General features: G+C 42.1%; 1 protein-coding gene across 17 annotated transcripts in view; it reads right to left on the bottom strand.

Annotated features, from left to right (window-relative positions):
• The window catches only part of ARVCF (ARVCF delta catenin family member), a 431820-nt gene that overhangs the window by 153965 nt on the left and 254093 nt on the right, over positions 1-23762 (bottom strand). Inside the window, exon 2 of one of the 17 annotated variants that reach the window (XM_074972924.1) lies at positions 15115-15219. The exons of the other annotated variants lie outside the window; for them this stretch is intronic. The gene's annotated coding sequence lies outside the window, so the exon portion shown is untranslated. The remainder of the gene's footprint in view (positions 1-15114; positions 15220-23762) is intronic. 17 annotated transcript variants of the gene reach the window in all.

A 23762-nucleotide genomic window follows, 5' to 3' on the forward strand; every position in this document is an offset into this window, starting at 1 on the left:
TGCACAAACCAGGTGTCCCTTTACCTAGGATCTTGGTCTTCTCAGCCCACCACAGCACTTCTCCAAACTCTCCTCTGCTTCCCTCCAAACTGCTCTCTGCTCCAACAGCAATCCACTCTGCTTCAACTCAACTCCTTCCCTTGTCTGATTGAAGCAACGGGGTTTTATCAGGTGACTAGCTTCAGGTGCTCTAATTAATCTATTGCAAACTTTCTTCCCTCTACAGGGAATAAGGCTCCCTTCTAACACTCTCCTGCTGCCCTCTGGCCATGCTGTATCACAATTATTATTAATATTACAGGTGATCCTGTAACACAGGCTATCTGCATTATAATATTTGATTCATATTTTTAAACTAATCAGGAAATATAATCAAACATCAGTTCAAGTTCATATACTTTAGTTTAGTTGGATTTTATAGGTAAATAAATATCCAGAACAAAGCACTGATGAATTACTCTGGGAACATTTGCTGTATCTCAGCTGCCGAACTGTAACAGACTGTGATTATTTCTTTTCTTTCTTAAAGCATTAACCTGCAGTTTCGGATATTCAGCAAATTAAGATGGTCAGGCACAAAATAGCTTTTATAGCCATTTGCATCTGGTTATTACTGAGAAGATCTGCAGAAAAACCAATTAGCTGTCAGGAACAGGTGCAGCAGATTAAGATCTTTACTGTCAACCATCGAACTAGAGCTCAAGTGTTACTTTAATATTCTCTCTTTATCAGCGGCATATACATTGATTTGCCATCATTGTTTCCATGCTGTGAGATGATAGAAATTAAATTAAATTTTTTAATCCATCCTTATAACTCCTTACAACTCCATTGGGTCTACTTTTTATCCAGCCTGCAACACTTCCATCATCAATGCACTATCAAATATATTGCAAACACAGATGCTTGATACTCATAAGGAGGCGGATGTTGCTATCCTATCCTGAAACTAGGTTCCTTTTCTTTAAGTACACAAAATGCATATATTCAAAACTTGCCAATCACAATTTACTGTATACAGTAAATAAAAATCTGAGTCCTAGAGAAACTCCTAAAACTATCAAGAAAGAGGAAGCTTCTTTCTTTCAAGAAGAAAGCAGGTAGCAAAAGTTAACAAATGATGTATTTAGTATACAGAAAAACATACACTACCTGTGAGCCAAGTATGAGGTGAGGCCTAAAAGGTTTTCCCTCAGAGCAAATGTATTTGTTAATTGATCTACTGAATTAATTGCCATGCTGCCAGATGCGCCAGGGTCTGCCCCTATTTAAGAGGCTCATGAAGGCACTAAATTCAATCCAAAAACCTATCAGCTCGGTTTTCCATTTTTGCTAAGTACAAAGCATTCCTTCTATATTTAAGAGAAAATTAAAAGAAATCAAGACAAACCAGATTAAAATGACCTATGCTCTTCCTTCAGATACAAGTACAGCCTCTGTTGGGAAGGGAGGGCATTTTTAGGATGTAAGACAGAAGAGACTGATCTGGATCCATCCCCTTCTATGAGTCACAATAGAGAGCTCCTTTCCAAATACTTACCTTTAGGCTTCTTATAAAAATCTATGTGTAGCAGCTGTTCCTACCGCTATCCAATTAAGCTTTAAATCCAATGTATCCTCTCACTCCCACTCCCTTTCATCAGCATGCAGTGTAGGAGGAATATTTTTGGATTCTTACAGTGCACCTGGCACTAGCATATATGGTGACATCATTTTCCAATGCTATTGGTTTCATTCAGAGAGTCTTTTTTCAATCACATATTTTAATAATGTCAGCTGGCAGGTTCCGTGACTTTTCATTTACTGATGCAGGAGTTTTCCTTCATCGATCTGTCTATATCGGCACAGGCTGTGGGAGCACAGGGCACAGAAATTGTCTTATAACGGCCCTTGTGTAAACACTGCACTAGCTCAAGAAGCGTATATTCGCACCCATATGCGCAAGTTCTTCTCTAGAATAAAGTTCAGATCACAGGCTTCTGTCTTAAACCATCTCAGCCTCCTGTATGTGACTATGTATTGAACAGAGCAGCTAACATCACTTTGATAGTGAACACCATGCACTAGAGATCTTGTGACAGTAAGACCGTAGATGTTAATTTAGTCTAACCCTCTAATTTCAGCTTTCCCTCACCTGGGCAGCATCCATTTAGCCCAATTCAGAAACATGACAAACAACAACTATAATTACCACACCCAGTGGTGGACTCAAGTTGCAGTGTCTAGAGCTCAGTAGTAGCCACACACCAGACAAAGCTGGCCTCCCTGTCTTCTTTTCAGATGTATTTTTAAAGTCAATATTTCTGGGATAGAAATTTCATCTTAGCTAAATAAGCATATCACGTTTCAAGGTTTGACTACCACATTGTCACTATAATAATATACTGTTGAAAGCAAGCTGTCCAGGCAGAGACCAGATGTTAGACCACTGCTTAGACAAATAATTGTATCGGCATGTCCAGGAGTCTCATAAGTGTACCTATACAATACCATATAGCCAATTAATCTCAAGACACATAAGTAGGTAATGGTTAGAGACTTTTCTTTAATCAGGTGGATTGGCCTAGATCAGAACGACACAGATCTTTTAAAAAACAAAAAACCTATATAACAACCTGTCAACAGCATGGGTTCACTCAGTATTTGCCTCTGTTCACTGCTTGGTAACGAACAGCACGAACATGGACACACTGATGAAGGCAAATATCACATGAAACACAAGTTGAGTGGTCCCACACACTGACTGCCAACCAAACTCAGAAAGTTGTGATAAAATGAGGCATTCCATGTTCTGAGTGGTGTACCTAGTCTGGGTGTCCACCAATACTCTTCCCCCCCCCCCCCCCCCACAATTTGCGACTACGTAAAATTACACGTAGCTAAGACCTCATTTGTTCTAGAGCTTGCACACTGAGGTGCTTATGGAACCTCACGAGCCCTTGGCCATCTAAGAGTCCCGTAAGGGCTTACTCAAGCCACCTTCTGATTGTCTGATGTCTACAGGGGAGCTGGATAGAGCTCCTGTATATGGCCCTTGCAAAGTCTAGGACCTGTCCTGACTGAAACCACTGCACATAGGTTCAAAATCTTTACACTGCAAATCACTCCCCTCTGCTCTGAGCTCTCACCAAGCTACAGTATATCATGCAAATTATAATAGTGACTATCTGCTAACCAACATCCGCAAAGCATTCCAGGGGAAGAAGGAGGGGAAAAAACCAACCCAAAACCACACACCACCAAGGAAGTGGTTCTCAGAACATCCTCATTTAAGACCTGAACAGAAAGAAATGTAAACAAAAGGATCATATGGGTAGCACAGCAGATCTGTGATCTTCCAACAAGGCTTTTTGCTGTAGTCAATGAGGTGAAAGTGCTCCAAAAATAAATCTATGTATTAATCTGGGAAGCTATGTAATGTGCCCGAAATTAGCCCTCCTGCTGAGGAAACTACAGTAGATCGTGCTCACAAGAAATTAATGGGGGTGGGGAGACACTTATTTCACATTTTTAACCAAAAGTTCTTCGCTAATCATTGCACTGTTCCCTCTTGCACATCATTACTTTAAAAAAAAAAAGTAAAATATTCAAGCTAGGTGTGGCGAAAGTAGTATTTGCTCCTCATGTGGGCTGAAAACTGGAGACAGAGTAGGCTGCCTGGCAAACATATTTTCTTTTGATGCTGGGCACATGCAAAAAACGACTTTTGAATTTATCAAAATGGAGCATTAGTGTACGATGCAGTGGCTAGTAATGCAGCCAATAACAAGATGAGAAGATTTCTCTTCACTGGGATGAAAGTTTTTGAAAGGTTTGCAGCATGCCACATGCAACTGGGTAGGGCACTTTATCTTTCTGAGAGTTGGCAAATCTCTTCCAAATCCGTGAACTGCTGCTCTTCAAGTCAGACTTTCTGCCCCTTCCGATGATTAAATCCCCTGACATACCCTTTAGTAGGGAATACTTCTTTCAGACACTAGCTAAAAAGAGAGATTCAGGAACAGACTGCTGAATGTCTGGCTTTTATGTATGTTGATCATAGGCAAAGACTCTGCAAAGTGTTTGATGAAGTGCTGTGCAGTAACCATGGAGCCCACAATGCCACATCAATATATGGCTTAGTAACCACTTGTTTACCTAAGGGTCAGCCATTCATACAGGTACCTGCTATTTTCTGCATAGGGACCTGTAGTCAAAGGAGATCTTTCTTCTGACTTCAGTGGGCTCTGGATTACCCTATATGTTGACAGAGCCATGCTTGGGCATATATTTGGTGTCGATCCAGAAGTCATGAGTGGTTAATCTCCAAGAAAATCCAATATAAACAGCTGTTAGGTCTTCTCTCTCTTCTCCCTCCTCCCCCCCTTTTTCTTTTAATAAAACAAAAAGAACATGGTGTAAAATCCAGCTGGAGACACTGTGAGTGACAGGGACAAGTCTTGTGGTATTTTTCATTTTCAGCACAATATCTAGGAACTCAAAGGTTATAATGAAAAAATATTGTTTCGGAGGAATATTTTTAAGTGGACACAACACACGCCAGATCAGATCACAAAGGAGATACTTTCTTGGCATGTGTGCCACACAACATAACCATTATGCAGCAAGCGCAACTTGCCTTCCCTACACCTAACTGGATTTATTCATAATAGACTGGGCAAAAAAGTGTTAAATAATCCCTTGCACCATCAATTTACCCTTAGAGCATAAAATATCCTGTGAGCAGTTCTGAAGTCTGCACACAGAAGGAGACGACACCCCATATTCACAAGTGATTCATCTGACAGAGCTTCCACGTGCTATAGTATAATCCATGTTACATATATTGCAATCCACGTTCAGAAGAAATATCCCCTGGAGGGATGTCACACTTTGAATTATCAGAACCCATCAGTTATTTTCTTGGATGCAACCCTGGTGAGTTACTAAAATCTCCCAATCAAAGCCAACTTTAATGACAGAATCCACTGCACGCTTACTTCAATGAAAGCCAATTCAACACCTCTCACTCGAAAGCTATTTCAGGTGGAGTGACTCAAGTGGTCCACCAGAAGCCAAAGCATTTCAGACTGCCAAAATCAGAGTACTGTATACGAGGAAGAGAGGAGGGAAAAAGAAATTAGGAACAGGGGAACAAGGGAAAATGATAATTACATTTACAATCATCTATATAGCCACAGATTGTGTAGCCAGCAAAACCATGCTGCTTGATTTAGATTTACTGCACCTACCAATTTCCAGGAGCTTATAAAAGTATATAGAAATAAAAGGTCTCCCTAGACGTAAAACCAAACAGTCACTGTATTACCACAGCTGCTTCCTACAAGATACAAACATACCAAACGAATCCCTCAGAAAATCTCCCCAATTGATCTTTTGCTTTTATAGTATGGGATTGTCAGATGTGCCCCCTATTTCCTTTACAGGCCCTTCATTTCTAGTTGCCTACATGAGAAAATAACTATAGCTAAATTACACAAGAATAAGTATGCCAGAATAACTGCCCTCCTCCCACACATGGACATACTGTTCTGAAATAAAAGCAACTTTAAACCAGATTAACTAGTTTGCTTACCCTTCAGTATATTCTGGAATATCTATGGTGGTCCATTTCCCCTATGCAGACAAGGCACTCCTGAGCAGAGTACAAATACAAAGTTTATGCACCAATGAAGTGTAACTCTACATTTTAAGGGTGTAAGTGGGAGCTGAGTGATGCAAAGGAGTGCGTTTCACCCTATGTAAACAAGGGTTTGATTTGTATTTTTAAAGTATTTCCAAACACAAGAATTAAGGGAAGAGGGATGGTATGAGGATTAAGTAGCTGCATCTCAAGTGTGAGCAAAGGTTCTCTCTCCTGTTTGAGATTTGCCTTCTGGTGGAATGTTCAGTAAAGACAAGTAACAACCATGCCTCATTATCCAATTAGCATTCTGGATTTCCTACAGGTTCTGGGAGCAGCAAGATATAACAATTTTAGCAAAAATAATCAGAAGACTGGGGAATCCAGGATACCAAATGGCTGGAGCACAGATAATGATTCTTTTAATTATGAAAGACAGGTGACAGAGTACACAGCATACAATACACAGATTTTTCAAGGCAAATTTCTTTCCCTCTGACTTAACACAGACACCAATTTACGACTGTAGACACTTAACTCTTCCTTAGGCTGGACTTCATGTGGCAGCTTCATTTAACATCTCTAGTAACACTTCATTTTCAACTCCAAAAGAGTGCATCTACTAGCAACTGCCCACATGACTGGGTTATGCACTGCATTCCATGTCACTAAGAGATTTCACCTCTGCTACATGTATTCAAAGAAAACCTTCCAAAAGCAGCTAGCTTCTGTTGTTGTCTGAATCCCTTTGCATCATTAGAAAGTGTGCCGTCCCTCCGTTAGATAATCTCTTCTACACTATTTCAAAAGACAAAAGCCTGCAGAATCGACATCAATGATTTTCATCGCTGGAGACTATTGTTCTTAAAGGGGCTTTTTTAGGCCAAAATTTATTATTTGTATTACAGGTTGAAGTTCTCTAATCTGGCACTCCCTGGTCCGGCAATATCCATGGTCCGCTATAGGTGCGGACTCTGTGGGTGCTCTGGGGCTGGAGCACTCATAAGGAAAAAAACTTAGTGGATGCAGCCTTCCAGCCGCCTTCGCTGGCGGCCCCACGCTCACCAACACCTCCTCCTCCCCCCGAGCACTTCCAGAGTGCCGCGAACAGCTGTCGGAGCGTTCAAGCTCTGGGAGGGAGGGGGAGGACCTGGGGCCAGCGGCTGGGATGTCAGGCGAGGGGCCAGTGGCTGGGGCGAGGGACCGGCATCAGAGCCCCCAGGCAAGGGGCCACACTGGGCGCAAAGGCTGGGGGTGCTGCAGCAGCCCTACTTCCCATGCCTATGGAGACCCGCTGGCACTCTGCATTGACCTCCCGTGGTTCGGCAAATTCTCTGGTTCGGCACAGGTCAGGTCCCGAGGGTGCTGGACTAGAGATGTTCAACCTGTACCACGATTCCTAGGAGCCTTAGCCATGGATCTGGACCCCAACTGCACTAGGCACTGTTCAAACAGAATAAAAAATTCATCCCTGCCCCCAAAGAACTTACAATCTAAATATAAGACATGAGACAACAGATGGATACAGACAGACAGGGAAGCACAAGGAAAACAAACAATGAGACAAACACACACAGGGTGGGGGAAGCGATAGAACACACAAGCAGAGCTGGCAATGTGATGGCAGTAAATGTCTTGTTAGTTGGGTGGGCTTACTAAGGAGATGATCAGCTAAATGGAAAGAAAAGGAAGGGAAGGGAGGCGCAGAGGTAGGTATGGGGTGAAGCTGAGGTGATACATTATTTTTTGCATGTCTTTTTCAGTTATGCATGCGCGTGTGCGTAGAAAGAAACAAATGGCAGACAAAGGAAGGTCTGTCAATTAGGTTCAGCTAAATCTATGCACATTAGACTGAATGTTCTAAAGTAGCTGATAGATCTACAGCCTGAAAGATCTTAAGGATCGGGATTTAACCTTTAACTCCTAGGTAATTTAGGAACTAATACTAAAAGTTATTGAGCAGTTTGAACTTCTATAAAAACCTACTGCAGTTCAGGGCGACAGCCATGAGCGTTCAAGATAGTCAGCACCATACAGGACCAATCAGCTGCACCAATAACAGCAGGTCAGAGGGTGGCAGAAAACAGATCCTCCTACCACTATTTGCCTAATCATTGTATGGCACTGATGACTGCTGTACGTGGAAAACTATTTCAGTGAAACATCCACATTTTACTATTTACCACATTGTGGTATCAGAGATGCTGCAAGATTTCCCATGCTTGAAGTACAAAAAGGAAGAATATTTTCAAAAGCGCACTCAGGAGTTGGGCACCTAAGTCTTTGAAAATCTTCCTCCAAAATAAGGAGAAAGAAAAGGAGTACTTGTGGCACCTTAGAGACTAACCAATTTATTTGAGCATGAGCTTTCGTGAGCTACAGCTCACTTCATCGGATGTAGCTCACGAAAGCTCATGCTCAAATAAATTGGTTAGTCTCTAAGGTGCCACAAGTACTCCTTTTCTTTTTGCGAATACAGACTAACACGGCTGTTACTCTGAAACAAAATAAGGAGGCAGCTGTCTAATGGTGACCATGGTGCATCTTCTGTATTTGCCATATAGCGGTCTTTAAAAAAAATTTAAAAAAATAAAGGTCAGATTTTTGATAGTGTGATGCATCATTAACTAAAGGAGGAGTGAGATGCCCCCTTCATCTCAATGTCTCTTAACTCTAAAGCCTAGTGACCACAATTTTAAGTGTCAGCTTAGTTAATTATGTTCTGCTTATCAGATTCAGTAGTGTGAAGTGCCCATCCCACACCTGAAGGGATTAAGGCGGTTAGGTGGGCTAGTAAACCACCTAGGCTGCATCTGAAGGAAAGCCAGGGAGCAAGGAAGACTAATCAGAGATGAAGCTCAGCTGGATAGGAGCAGGAGGGGCCTGTATTAAGCCCAGTAGCTGAGAATAGAAGGGAGCTGCAGAGAGAGAAAAAGAGATTGCAGTCCCTCTCTGGGAGAGAGAAGGCCAGGCAGGAAGTAGCCTAGGGATATAATCAGTAAGGTTTAGGACTGTGCAGACCATAGCTGTTCATTGTAAGGTCCCTGGGCTGGAACCCAATGTAGAGGGCGGGTCTGGGTTGCCCCTACCTGCCACTGGGGAAGTGGCACCGTTAAGGGGCAGTGAAAGGGAAGACTGCCTGGGACACTGGGTCCCGAGAGAGCTTGATGCACACAAACCTTCCGGAAGGGGAGAACTACAGTGACTTGGCTGGAGGACCATGCCATGAAGCAGCAGCAGTTGAGTCCCAAGAGAATGAGAGAGAGACTGAGTGAGTGAGTAACCCACAGGAAGGGGTGTCAGACTGGCAGAGCTAATCCCCAGAAGTGGCCAGGAGGAAGTGCTCCAGCGGTGAGCAGAGCACCCTGGGACAAGTAGAAACAACCAGCTAATAAGCACATCCAGCATGGGTTTAGATGAGAGAAGTTACAGACTGAAGAGACCCGCTTAGATTACCTAATGTATCGTCCTGCCATAGCTTTATTCTGTCTACAAAATGTCCCAAACAATTGGGTTTCCACCACCTCCTTCAAGCAACCATCCCAGTGTTTAAACAGAGCTCACCATTAGAAAGGATTTCCTCATTCTCTTTTCAGTCTAATTTTCCCTTTTTGATTTTGGCCCATTAATCCTAGTTGTCTGTGTAGCTGTTTACACTGCAGCCCTCACTGGGGTATCCAGTTTATATCCCAGGGCTACAACAGGAGGAAAGGGAGCAGCAGTGATCAACCAACTGTGCATGAGAAGAGTTCCACCACTTTTTGATTCCACTTTGACCTCTGACTGCTTTAGATCCAAAGAAAAGAGTTTCACTGACAGCTGCTGCCCGGAGAATTAGGGCTTCTATGGTAACTACGAAATATTGAAGAAGCTCCACTGGGGAATGAGCACAAAATAACTGCTGAGAGCGCACTGGGAACTGCAATTAGGCTTCCCCTCCTCCACGAAGACTACAGCACTCATGATTTCTTAGCACTAACATGAAACTCATTTCACCTCTCTATGCTTCATTTCTGTTTTGCATTTATATAAACTGGGAAGATGGCTGCAGATTTGCTGGCAACTTTAACATATTATTTAACGCTTCACCTTTCTTCTGGGTGGTAACTGGAGTTAGCACATGTATTGGACTGAGGTGCTGTACTGGCAGCTCACGAACCGTTGCTGCCTTCAACTATTGCACAGCAACCTAATCTCCAGGCTCAGTACAACGGAGCCTGGATAAGAATAAAAGCAGAGCACTCTAACAGTCTGCTACCACGTTGACAATCCTAATGGCAACTCTGGTGATGGTGCAAGCTGGATTTTGAGCTGGTAAAACAAAGTTTTAAAAAAATCTAAACAAAAAACAATTTATGTGCAAGTTCCCATTAAGCGAGCCTTGCTCGCTCCAAATCTGGTCTGTATTTCCAAGGAAAAAATTCAACACCTTCAGTACAAGCTGTTTGTAAAGCAACTGTATACCATTCTTCCCTGCTCACCACTTCTTAGGCATGGGATCATCCAAAATCTGATGAGTGCCCTGAAAAAAGGAATAACCATCTACCCGTACAATACTCAATTAACATGTACAGAGACCACCACCAATAACTCCACTGAAAGATGTTTAACTTTCTCTACTTTACACTTAAGAAATAAATGTTCCCTAAGCTATCAATGAACTAAAACATTAAAAAGCAATGAAGTTCATTTAATCCTCCATGTTTACTACACGGAACTGCCAAACAATTTATTCAACACTTTATCGAACACCTGAGATGATGCGGATCGTTACCTCCAAAGAGCACCAGGGACATTAGCAGGAGAATTTATAGACAAGGTGGAAGAAAGTTATGATACAGGAGCTGCAGAAGCACAGCTGAGCAGTGTCCCTGGATTTTATATGCAGCAATACACTTTTGGGAAGACATGACAGGTGTGGGACAGAAGGAAGGAGAGAGATAAAACAGAGCAAAATATTGTTAGGACTCTAAGGAGAATTTACACAATGCAGCACGTCAATGAAAAAATACTGCCAATCCTCTTGGCCTGTAAATTTTGTACTCCAATTGCTGTTTTGGCATACTGTTTCAGGCAGCTGTGTCATAAAAAGACCTCACACAGAATCTATAGATGATTCCAAGGCCAGAAGGGACCATTGTGATAATCAAGTCTGACCTCCTGTATTGCAGAGAGCAGAGAACCTCCCCCAAATAATTTGGGGAGCATAACCCTTTAGAAAAACATCCAAGCTTGATTTAAAAATTGTCTGGGATAGAGAATCCACCACGACCCTTGGTAAATTGTTCCAATGGTTATTTACTTTCACTTTACAAATCTACACCTTATTTCCAGCCTTGAATCATATTATACCTTTCTCTGCTAGACTGAAGAGCCCATTATTAAATATTTGTTCCCTGTGTAGATACTTAAAGATTGTAATCAAATCACCCCTTAGCCTTCTCTTTGGGCAAGGCTACACTTGCAGATGTAGAGTGCTTTGAGTTAAACCCGCCTTCGGAGAGCGCAGTAGGGAAAGCGCTGCAGTCTGTCTACACTAACAGCTGCAAGTGCACTGGCGTGGCTACATTTGCAGCACTTGCAGCAGCATTGGGAGCAGTGCATTATGGGCAACTATCCCACAGAGCACCTCTTCCCATTCTGGCACTGTGGCTTGTGGGAAGGGGGCATTCTGGGTCCTGTCCCGATGCATCAGTTCACATCCCAGCAATCCTTGTGCTTCCGTCCACATTTGGCGCCATCTTTCAACTTTTTTGTACTGCGCACTTTGTCTTCCCTTTTGGTCTGTGGGAATGGAGCCCGAACTGCTGAGGAGTATGCTGACGAGTCTCGCCAGCATGTCACATTTGGCAGTCGAATTATTCCTTATGATCCAAAGTGACAGTGAGGGCTCCAATGAGAATATCGACTCAAGTAATGCATATGACATGAGTTTGCTTGTGGCATTCATGAACATGCTCACCACCGTGGAACGCCGCTTTTGGGCTCAGAAAACAAGTACTGAGTGGTGGGATCACATCGTCATGCAAGTCTGGGATGATGAGCAGTGGCTGCAGAACTTTTGGATGATAAAAGCCACTTTCATGGGACTGTGTATGAGGAGCTCGCCCCCACCCTGCGGCACCAGGACACGAGACTGAGAGCTACCCCGACGGTGGAGAAGTGGGTGGCTATTGCAATCTGGAAGCTGGCAAATCCAGACAGCTACCGATCGGTCTCTAACCAGTTTGGAATGGGAAAGTCGACCGGTGGAATTGTGTTGATGCAAGTTTCCTGCATCCTGCTCATAAGAGCCATGACTCCAGGTAACATGCATGACATTGTGGATGGCTTTGCACAAATGGGTTTCCCTAACTGTGGAGGGGCGATAGATGCACACATATTCCAATTCTGGCACCAGCCCACCGAGCCTCCAAGTACGTTAATCGGAAGGGGTATTTCTCTATGGTTCTCCAGGCACTCGTGGATCACTGTGGGCATTTCATTGACATTAACGCTGGCTGGCCCGGAAAGGTGCATGACGCATGCATCTTTCGGAACACTGGTCTGTTCAGGAAGCTGCAAGCCGGGACTTTTTTCCCCAGACCAGAAGATCAGTGTAGGTGAAGTAAAAATGCCCATTGTGATCCTTTGAGACCCCGCTTACCCTTTAATGCGGTGGCTCATGAAACCCTACACAGGGAGCCTTGGCAGCTGTAAGGAGCGGTTCAACAACAGGCTGAACCGGTGCAGAATGACTGTGGAGTGTGCTTTTGGCTGTTTAGAGGGCCGCTGGCGCTCTCTGTATGGCAAGCTGGACCTGGCTGATGACAGCATCCCCGCAGTTATATCCACATATTGTACCTTCCATAACATTTGGGAAGGGAAGGGTGAACATGGAACTCTGAGGTTCAACACCTGGAGGCTGAATTTGAACGGCCAGAGAGCAAGGCTATTAGAGGGGCCCAGCGTGGGGCTGCAAGGATTAGGGATGCTAAATGTTATTCCACTCACCGAGGTGGACAGAATATTCCAGCAGTAGTCACACCAGTGTCAAATACAGAGGTAGAACAACCTCTACTCATACTTGAGATTCCCCGGTTTATGCTTTCCAGGAGCATGTTAGCACTTTTGGCCATATAATCACACTGGGAGTTCATATTCAGCTGATTATCCGCCATGACCCTTGAATCTTTTTCAGAGACACTGCTTCCCAGGAGAGAGTCCATCCTGCAAGTCTGGCCTGCATTCTTTGTTCCAAGATGAATACATTTATATTTATCCTTATTAAAATGCACAGCATTTGTTTGCATACAGTTTACTAAACAATCCAGATCACTCTATCAGTGACCTGTCCTCTTCATTATTTACGACTCCCCCAATTTTTGGGTCATCCACAAATTTACCAGTGATCGGTTTCTGTTTTCCTCCAGGTCATTCATAAAAGTGTTAAATACTGTAGGGCCAAGAACCAGTCCCTGCAGGACCCCACTGGAAACACACTCACTTGATAAAATGTAATTGTAAATGGAGAATGGTTGAGACCTATCAGCCAGTTTTTAATCCATTTATTGTGTGCCATGTTAATTTTATATCGTTCCAGTATTTTAAATCAAAATCCCACAGTCTGCTTGACATTTCAGTGAAGGAATTATCTTGATTTTAGGACACTACACTTATTTGATCAAATAGCTCAGATTTAGCAGAAGGCCCTAGATTGTAATATCAAATCTTAGATCACAACCCAAGCTGACAAGATCTTCTTCTATATAGAGCTTTACAGCTATACATCTTAAAAGCATTTCACAAGTGTGGATAAATATAACGGTCTCCCATTTTATCGTGGGATATGGAGAGAGAGGAAGGTAAAATCAGCTTGTCCAGAGTCACACAGAGCCAGTGGCAGAGATGGAGCAGAACCCAGGTCCTCCAAGTCATCATTCCTTTGTTCCAAATACTGAACCATGCTTCCATCCCCCCAAAAAAATTCATGTGTGGAACCTGAACTGATCTATGTTCAACAATGACATATGTTACTATATTCTTGTTTCAAAGATCTCTCAACTATGAGAAAATTGTGATCTAGTTCTGAATTACCCAACTCAGGCCTATCTTTACATCAGTTACCCAAAACGAAAAAAAGCTCAACATTTTAACTGCCTAAGCAGCAGGTACAGTAATGGAGAATAAGTTTCAGGATGAGACCTTGCTTGGCTGGTGTAAATCGGGGACATCGGATCATTATGTGGGTCGTTAATGCCACTGAAAGCAATGACATTACACCAGTGCAAGTGAAAGAAGACTCAACCTCTTGTGCCTGCCAGGAAAAATGGAAAAACAAAAGACATCTTTAAAACATCAACAAATCTAAGTGGAAGCTTTTAGAGTTCTTTCCTGAACTTTTATACCTCTCCAAAATAATAATAATTTCAGGATGTCCACAAGACACATACTTGGTGTATGAACTCTCAAAAACATTCAAATCCAAATATTTGAAAAGACCTAAAGCATATAACACAGTTTATCCTGGAGGCATAAAACAAAATTGGGTAACATTCTACTTGCTTGGGCCAACACAATCAGGGGAAAAAATGAAGTTTTGATTGGATGACACCCATGCTGGCTCCATGCTGTATCTACTACACATGGACTGTAGCACTAAAATGCCTTGAGCTATAACACTCTCATACACATTTCAGAGAAGTGCTTAGTTTCACCCCTAAGTGCGCACACATTTTATGAGGAAAAAAAAAAAAGATGCTATGAACTTACATTGAGCATCAAATGATGCTCATCAATGTGAGGAAAAAGCCGTGGTGATTAATGCCATTCAAAGTATGGGCAGATATGGTGTCCACTCCATGCTCCCAGAACCACACTGAGTAATTCCCTGCTCTGCCAAATCAGGTGGTAGATTTGGGATGTACATAAAGTCTTCTGGCTTGTTTTCTTTTCTTTTTTTTCCTTAAAACTTAACCAAGGCATTGACATTAACCTGGTAGTTTATGTGCTACAGGATTCACATTTCTCAGGTACTGCTACTGCTGTGAACCTTCCGAGTATCTCCCAATCTCCACCTATTATAATTTGTGCTTTGTGCTCCCTTTCTCTTAATTCTTCTCTCCTGGAAATGGAACATGGGTGAGATTTCTTCCCCAATTAACTGTCATGTTACAGGAGAGCTGGGGAATAAATAAATTTTAAAAGCAGCAGGAAGATAGAAAACTTGAAACAAGGAGGAGAAGACATTAGGGTGGGACCTTGCTGGAAGCCAGTGCAAAAGCAATTAACACCACACAGGAAAAAACCACATTTAGACAGCCCATAAGGATTCACATCTGGAGGATATTGACAGAATGACCCTGGTAAGAAGCAGGGAGAAGAACAGCTCTGATATGCTGCGGGAGATGTCCCAGACCAAACAAGAGCCCTGTTTCCGTTCATATTGTGCAACTGACAGTATGGGGGTAGCTAAAATGTTAACTAATCACAGTCTAACTCTTACTACTTACACAAAACACCAGTCAGTCAGTCTCTGTCAAAGCCAGGAATAGAACCTAGATTTTCTCCTCACTCACAGTCTTGCACCTTAGTCACACACAAATTTTTCAGGCTTTCTGCAAAAAAAAAATTAATTAATTCTTTTCAGGAAGCAAGTTTTGCAAAATGACACAGAAAAGGGAGGTTAAAATGTAGATCTAGTCACCTCTGAAATTCATTTGTTAGGAATTTCAGAAATGCTCTACTCAGATATTGAACATCAGTTTATGCGCTCGTTAACAACATTTTGCTGTCTCACATCTGAAGGATTAGATTTGTGGAGAGTTAAATGCAAAACTCCCATCAATGCTGATCATAATTCCCTCTGCACACTGATGAGAATATGAAATCCCATGGTCTTTAAATGGCCACAAGTTGATTCAACATGGCCAGTCGGGGGGGGGGGGGGGGGTGGAAGGGGGCTGCACTATCTTGTCTTTTTCTCTTCGTACTCCTATTGCTTTTCTACAGCCCGGGCTTTTGCCATTTGTAGGTTTCATAAGCATTGTTTTCCCTACAGGCACCCACTATCCTCAATAGTTTGTTGATTTTCTTAAATTCTGAACACATAAGCTCCCATTTCAGCAGTACAATGGTTATCTCTTTAGACATTTTCAAAGCATTCTCTATTTCTTTATTGCCCATCCTACTTTGGCATTTGATGCACAGCATTCATCTCTTCAGTGCATGTCTGAAGAGTTCAACCTCCTATTTAGCAACTCTGAAAAGCCAGCTCTTTGATCTGTAGCTCACAAAAGCTTATGCTCAAATAAATTGGTTAGTCTCTAAGGTGCCACAAATACTCCTTTTCTTTTGACCAGTAGGACAGCATAAACAGTTCCTTCTTCCCCTTTTACAGCAATCTTTTAGAACCATCAAATACAATTCACAGGAGTTCTGCTGAAGTTTTTATTGCCATCCCCTTTCAATCTAAACACAGGGCCAAGATACATACTCACTTCGTAGGCTGGAGGGAGTAGAAACTATCCATCAGAGCTAGCATAGATGTATCTGCCTTCTTTTCACCTTACCATACTTGTTGCTCATTCTGCATACTGCACAGAGTACTAGATAGGGACTCAAGACAGAGGGTTTATTCCTAGCTCAGCCATTACTTTGCTGGATGACTGTGGCTAAACCATTTAACCTTCCTGTTCTTCCATCTCACTATCTGTAAAATTGGGATAATGATACCTATACCCTTCATAAAGTGTTTTGAGCTCTATGGACCCAAAAAAAAAAAAATCACTCTGTTAGAACCTTACTTTCCTACATAAATAACATCTGCTTTCCCCCAGTTTCTGCAAAAGCTACATCACATATACAGTTTAACTCCTGCTAGGAAAATATCATCTGTGTATTGAAATTCACTAGAGCCAAATCTCTTTCCAATTATCTAATACTGGCCTTATTTTGTTACATCACAATAATGGGAGACGAGAGCATGAAGGCTAGTTTAATGCAATTTCGCAAAATTCTGCTCATCTGCTTGATTGGGGAAGAGCAATGCTTCTCATGATCCAAAAAAAAAAAAAAAAACACCGTTAGTTCTTCACAAAGGTACATCTTAATATTGAAGAAACATTCCCATCCCCAAAATTTCTTATTTCTATTTAGTGAGAAGATTCAGTTCCATGAGATTAAAAACCTGCAGTTCATATAATCACCACACTATGAATTAAAGTGTGCTTTTTAAAATATTTTTCTAATAGTACATTCATATATGTTTTGAGAATCCTTTTTTCCACAGAAACAAAAATTCCTCTTCAGGTCTCCAAATTGAAACCAGCTGTATGTCCACTCCCACAGGTCAAACCTCAACTCCTGGCTATTTCTTGTAACTGGAATTAAAGAGAAATGTGGCTGACATAACAAGTACAGCAGATTAAAGAACGCTCTCAGTCAAGTGAGCATACATCCTGCTTAGAAGTACAGCTGCAAAATACAGCACACTTCCACAAATACTTCTGCTGACTTTCTTGCCTCATTGCAAGTTCTGATCATCAACTTTACATGCACATCTATGACTAAGTATCTACCACCATTTTTAGCATCTCTAGCCCAATATTTGTCTACTTGACATAGGGTGACCAGATGTCCCCATTTTATAGGGACAGTCCCGATTTCTGGGTCTTTTTCTTATATAGGCTTCTACTACTCCCCATCCTCTGTCCCAATTTTTCCTTCTTGCTGTCTGGTTACCCTAATTTGACAAACCTAAAGCTAGCCAGCCTTTTTGGTCAAATTAATACTTTTTGAATCCTAGCTGCTGAAATCTGTAATCTGAAATCAGTGGACTCACATTTGGTTCACTCCAAGTATTCATTCCTTGCTGCTATACAGCCACCAGAGCAGTGGTCTTGCCATCTGGCACACTACTGAAGGCAAGCTTGTGTAACAGGATCTGCTGGCAGTCTGTGAGACACACAGCCAAACGGATTTTGGCTGTACAATTTTGTCACCATTCTCCATCACAAGCACCATGGGCTGATGGAGTATCTTTCCCCATGATGCAGCAAACTCTGTCTAATTAAGGCATTCAGACCGCTCTCTCAGCTACATTAGCATGAATGCTCTTTCAGAAGTATAGAAATTCGAATGACTTTGGAGGGGAAATGAGGGGTTCCACGAAGACACCCAGCTACCTGAAAATAATCCTATGGTATGGTGTTCGGTTCTAACTGATGATGCTGTGTCAACGTCAGAAAAAAAAAAAAAGCCTAACACCAGTCACTATGGCAGTTTAATTCCCTAGTACCAGTTGTCTACGGTAAAGAGCCATTTGGCTGCGCAGTAAGGGAAGCATTACAAATATTTAAAGGTATTAATAAATTATGCTAATGTACGTACTAATTGGGTACACATAAATTGTTCTTTGGACTACACGTTTCACTGACTTAATTTTTCAGTTTAAAATTTCATCCAGAGTTTTATTGGATAAACACACTCAAAAAAGTGCCTAAAAAGCTAAGAAGCTTGAGTCACGTTGACGTCCATGGTCTCCTAAGTCAATCAGGTGCTTTGGAAAATTTTATACCCATTGTCTTTACCACTTAAAATAACTTGTTTATCTAGCCAGGTACATCCAGAAAGAATGTCATTCTTTCCAGTGCAAATGGGATATTCTTGGTCAGGTTAATTTACTGACAATCACTTATGACAATGGGATATTTCATCACCTGTGCTGGGTGATGCAGAAGTAAAAGCAAGGAACAGGAACTGGCCAATTGTGGCCAGTAAGTAATTGAAAGAGGGAAAAGAGTGAGAGCCACTTGGGAAACATTTCCCACTCCTCTCACACCATAGGAGCCCATATGCATGATTAGTAAATAGCTGGAGCTTTAAGAGTCCTAGGAACAAGGATGGATGGGGTGCAAACAGAGTCATGGAGCAGCTACTCTACATCACATCATCCCACAGCAAACTAGCCTCCCACATTCAATGGGAGTATCCCTGAGATAAAGATGCATGTCCCCTTCCCTTCCTCAGGTGATGGTGTAAACAGGTATAAATTAGGCTCATGTCATGTCAGCACATGATATAACACATGGAGGTCATGAGCCTGAATAGGGATGTCCTGAGTTCTAGGAAGTTGTCTAATGGATTTGGGGCCCATCTATTCTGGTAGGGGGTCCATTTCCCATGCCACATTCCCCTTGGTGTAACACAAACTACTTCCTGAGGAAGATGACTTTTCAGGATTTCTATGAGATTTATCTGAGTTTCTCAGAACAGTTTTTCCGCATCTGGAGAGTTTTTCCTTACAGAAGGGGATGGATTTAGGGAAGGCTTACCTGGTTGGATATTTTGGAGAGATCTTTTTAAAAATATTTCTGTAAATTCAGACCAAAGCATACTGGTATTATGGGAAAACCAAAACAATTTCATTTCACCAGCTCATCCAAGCTTGTGTTAAGTAAGCCCTCCATAACCTCATAAAATGTGTAGAGCAGATAAAAAAAAAACCCAAACATTTATTTAGAATTTATTCACTTGGCCTGGTCATAGATTTGACAATACATTTGCTAGTGGTATGGTAAGTGGGAAAGTAGATTAAGCAGATCAGCAAAAACAGGTACTTTTAATTTTTAATGGCATCTTTTAAAAAACTCCAACTTCTCTCTTTGGGAAATGCACTTTAAAGCATCTGCCCATTAAACTACATTTTCACATGAGTGGCTCCTAAGATAAGGAACAGTCTCAAAGCTTAGGCAGATGTACAGACCTGGCCTTGTCTCCATGAGTAGTGGTGTACTCTCTGTAACTGCACCGAACTCCTTGCTAGGCAATTATGTGCAACAGTTTAAATGTGTCTCTTCACGAGATCTGCATTTCTATCTTCAACTGATGCAGTGCTGGAGGAAATCGGGAACTAAAAAGCAAAAATTCCCAGTATGGCTAGGCAAAGAAGATCTCATCATCCTTCCAGCCTAGGCAGTCTGCCAGGTAAGTCCCATTTAGCATTACCACTGCTTGCAATTGTATCACAAGTCATGCAATATTTGGTGTTTTCTTAAAGCGCCAACCTCTGGAGATAAGTGATTACATGAAACTCAACTTTCATTTTTAAAAAATGGTTTGTAGTCCTTGTGATGAGGAGGAAAAAGTCTGAAAACAAACTCTAAAGGCTCAACAACCTGAAGGAAAAATCAGAAGATTCCAAATGTTTTGAACGCTCACGATGTTTAAATCGAATTTGTATAGCATGTAAGTTTCTGCTAGAATTTATGTTCAGGGAGGTGTCTTCATATTGGAGGAAGCAATCAAGTCATTTACAAGAAATAAACAAGATGGATTACAAGAATTACTGAAAGTCCCTAAAAGTATGATGCAAAGTTTTATTGCACTCTAACCCCTGACTAAGGGTTCAACTCAGTCAGGACTCTATTTAAAAATGCAAACACACTGAAAAAAGAAGCCTCACTGTGCACTGCGAGAACAGCACAACACCACACACTATGCACTTCCTATGCTTCACCCTCAAAAGGTGCCGAGTACTTGCTGTCAATGGACGTGGAGAGTGCTCAGCACCTCGCAAGAGAGGAGACATTTCTTCTGCGCTTTTGCAGAAGGACGCAGCAGGGAATTCCATATCATGGTCATTCTTTAGCTCACACATATGGCCACAAAGGCGTGTCTAGCCAGCAGGACCAAAACAGAAGAATGCATAATCTGATACAAAATACCTAATTATAATTTTGCAGGTTTAAAAACAGATTACCAGAGTACCTGAGATGAGCATTATGTGAGAAACAAAGAAAGAAAAAAAAATAAATGTTGTTTTGGCTTCAAATTTCTTAGCAAACATAGGCAGGAGCAATTAATGTTATACCCAGGCTTGGGACTGTGTGTCTAAAAAAACACTTATCCATAATGCAGTAGTTTCATTTATAACTGATTATATGGATAATACTCTATTTAGGATCAAATTATAGTTCCACTGAAGCATGAGGCCCTGTATAAGAAAGCCAAATAAAATTCAGTACTAGTTACAGATACAATTTATTCTTTCTTCAGTTTCAGCACTATGCCCAGCATATATTCTGGGTTTTTTCTGAAATGCAAGTAATAAAAGGAGAACTGCATATGACACATGAGAAGGGACTGAAACATTTTGAGATATGTCGCATGACTCAAACTGAACACCACACTGGTTTTTCGACTGAGCCATGGCCAAAATGTCAGTTTATCATATGCCTCTCATGTCAGTGGGCAGGACATCACAAGCCATGAAATGTTGCATCTCAGCTGCAAAATGATGCAAAGGTCACTGACCAAGTATATGGTAGCAGCAGGACTATTTTATGGATTGCAACACTCATAAATAAGATATTAGGGGAAAAAAGCTTTTTAATATAGCTTTATCACAGTGCATGGAAATTTACCAAAGTGCTAGAAGATCCCTGTCCCGATGTTACAAATTAAATAAAAAGACTATTATGGTTACAGATGAAAACACTAAATATGGATGGGTACAATCTCGTCAAGACTTTATGGACTTAAAGCCCAGCTCCCCATCCCCCAAGAGTCACATATCTGTATGATGTCCCGAAGTACAATATTTTGCATTCAGATCTTTGAGCTGAGAGATGTGTGAAATTCCATGCAGACAGGCATCTCCCTCTTGGCTATGCATCTGAAGTGGCTTGTGTTCCAGCAAGCATATTACATATATTATGAGTCTGAAGCATGCTACCAATACTCTAAATTCCGACCTAGTATGCAAATAGCTTGCATGTTGCCTAAAGCCTCACACTTGCAGTTAAACCTCACTGTGCTTTCCTTATCTCTGAGCATGGGTGCATTAGACACACACGGACCCAATGTACATTTTTGTAAGACTGCAGCATCTCCAGGGAAGAGAAGTTTTGTGCTGACATTGCTATGAGCCCTCCACACTCTGGTTATTCCACTTTTTGGTGTTATGAATGTCTGGCTAAGAATCATGCCCTAAAAGTTCAAGGACTGGCCCCTAACTGCTTGGCCAACAAAGGCAGTTTGAGGACTGCAGCACTCTAAGTGGGTGGGATGTTTCAGCGATCGAGATGTTCAAATATAGAACAGACTCCTCAAGGTTATTTCCCAAGGGTCTCAGAGTGCAACAACAACAAATACTACTATACTGGTAGAAACAAAAAACAACAAATCGCACTCTGGGTTAATTCTTCAGCCCCATACAACAGGGTGTGGAGTCCTCCTTGCTCTAACGTTGCCCTGTATTCCAAGAACACAACTGGCCAACAGTCTCCAAACCTTGCCTCATTATCCTCCCCAAGCATTTGAGGGAAGGAGGAAGCAGAGCTGGAGACAGGCCCCCCATCTGCCAGCAACAAGACAGCACCTCAGTTAGGGTTGCCAATTCTCCAGGATTATCCTGGAGTGTCTAGGAATTAAAGATTAACCCTAAATTAAAGATTATATCATGTGGTAAAACCTCCAGGAATATGGCCAACCAAACCTGCCAATCCTAATCTCAGCACCACGTCACATTGTCAGGGCCAGGCCATTGACAGTCTGTGTACAATGGTCAGTTGCCAAGTTGCAGTCAGGAGACCAGTAGCAAAAAGTCAGGGCTGAGCTGAGTCAGGGTTAGGCACTAGGTCATAGACAGCAGGCAAATAGCAAAAAAAGTCAGAGACAAACCAGGGTCAGAGGCTGGAGTCTAGGTTCCAGAGCAAAGCAAGGTCTGGGGCAGAAGCAAGCACGAGTCTATGTCATTGCTCAGACAACTCCCCACGTGGACTTCCTGGTTTATACACCGGCCTGAGCCAAACAAACAAAACAGTCAGTCAGCTCTGAGCGGTCACCACTCAGAGCCTGCTGGGTGGTACTTCCTGCCGAGTTTAACTTCACAGGGTCCTCCAGGTGAAACCCAGCCTAACTTTACAATGGCAGTGTCAGCAGCTCAGAACGCCCATGGTTCCGGGTTCTAATCCCACAGGTTCTTACCCACACAGTCCGACTAAAGGCAAAGTCCTAAAAATTTCATAAGTGACTAATGATTTTGGGTGCCCACCTTGCAATACCAACAAGGTGTCAGATTTTCAGAGGGCAAATGCTCAGCACTTCCTCAAAATCAGGCCTTAACATGTCATAAATTGGGCAGCCAAAAACTGAACAATCCAAAAGTCACAAATCACTGTTCCGTCTCAAGATGAAGCAGGAGCTTCGGCTGCAAAGGAAGCAATACATCATTATTTCTGACAAATTGGGAAGGAGAAAGGTGTGGAGAACAGGTCAGGTCTGCTTCCAGCAGCAGTAGGAGGTGCCGTTAATACTTCAGGGGATTTAATTTAGTTGTTTCTCAAGTTGAGAAGGCTTGGAGACGTTAAGGAAGTGACAATGGCAGCTCCTAGAGAAGAGAGGGCATCTCTTACTGCACCCGTGTCCCTGGCCAAGTGTTCAGAAATTAGGACTCTGTCTACACCTTTGGCATACAGCATGAACTTTGTGAAGTGGGCCCAGAGGAAATTCATCCTGAAAATGATGACTAAAGCACTGCTAAGCAAGAACAACTGCATGAAAGGAAGGAACCATGGGCCCCTCTTCCCACGCTGCTTTGGCCAAATAGCCTGTTTTTTTCCCCTAAAGGAACTGCTTGGTTTGTGGGCAAAGAACCTTCTGTCTAGAAGACAGAGGATAGGAAGCCAGCAGGTGGTTGTGGGAAGATGCCAGGAGAATAAGTAAAACCCAAATTAGAGAAGGAACAATAAATTGCAAAAATGAAATTCAGCTGGTTCAGAGAGAAGGCAGAAGAAGATTTTTTTACAAACCACACAGCTTTTTGCTCTCGTTGATTTATTAAATGGGTTTTCCTCTTTCTGCTATTACTTCAGGCAACGGCTGAATTATTCACTGAGTTTTAGTTGGCTCTGTTGTTTCTAACACACTTGGACCACCTCTGGGGGGAGCAAAAAGCAGAAATATGTTTAAGTTAACAAAACTAACAGAACTAGGACCTGTTCATTTAAGTTTCAAAAGTACAAGCACCAATTCAAATTTCCCCTTTTCATAAACCTTTGACAGATACAGCTGTGTGAAATCAGGACATAGGCAAGGCCACAAGCAAAAAAAAAAAAAAACCCATGCATTTGAACTTAGAAAACTGGTAAAATAGAAA

This window comes from Natator depressus, chromosome 15, assembly GCF_965152275.1.
Source record: "Natator depressus isolate rNatDep1 chromosome 15, rNatDep2.hap1, whole genome shotgun sequence".
In the NCBI taxonomy this organism is placed as follows: Eukaryota; Metazoa; Chordata; order Testudines; family Cheloniidae; genus Natator; species Natator depressus.